Source organism: Scomber scombrus, chromosome 16, assembly GCF_963691925.1.
Source record: "Scomber scombrus chromosome 16, fScoSco1.1, whole genome shotgun sequence".
Lineage (NCBI taxonomy): Eukaryota > Metazoa > Chordata > Actinopteri > Scombriformes > Scombridae > Scomber > Scomber scombrus.
Window position 1 is genome coordinate 4283639 of NC_084985.1, and position 635 is coordinate 4284273.

Sequence of the window (635 nt, forward strand, 5' to 3'; positions counted from 1 at the left end):
CAGCTGAGACATAAGAGACCAGGTATCAAACATGAAGCCTCTGACAGAGATGTAAGGTTTAGGGTTTTAACAGAGAGAGAGAGAGAGAGAACTAGTTTCTTAAATGCTAAGAATGATTTCAGAATCATGATGCTATCTTACTTACTCTATGGTGATATTTGACTGAGTACTTATCGAACATTTGGTATCTGAAGAAAATCGTGTGACTTCATAGCACAGTCATTATCACTTAACTGTGCCACTGTGTTTAATCCTTACATACTGTTCATATTCTGACTCATAATCAGTCTCTGCACCAATTCACACTGATAAATCTCCCATCAGTCATTAACGAGGAGTGTTTTCTATTTATTTAAGGAAAAAAAGACATTTTATAGGATATAAAGAATACAGCAAAATGTTTAACCTTTGTGTCGTCCTCCCGAGTCAAATTGTCCCGTCTGTTTTTGACTGTTCCTTCCTTCCTTCCTTCCTTCCTTCCTTCCTTCCTTCCTTCCTTCCTTCCTTCCTTCCTTCCTTCCTTCCTTCCTTCCTTCCCTCTTTCTTTCCTTCCTTCCTTCCTTCCTTCCTTCCTTCCCTCTTTCCTTTCTTCCCTCTTTCCTTCCTCCCTCCCTTTCTTCCTTCCTTCTTCCTCC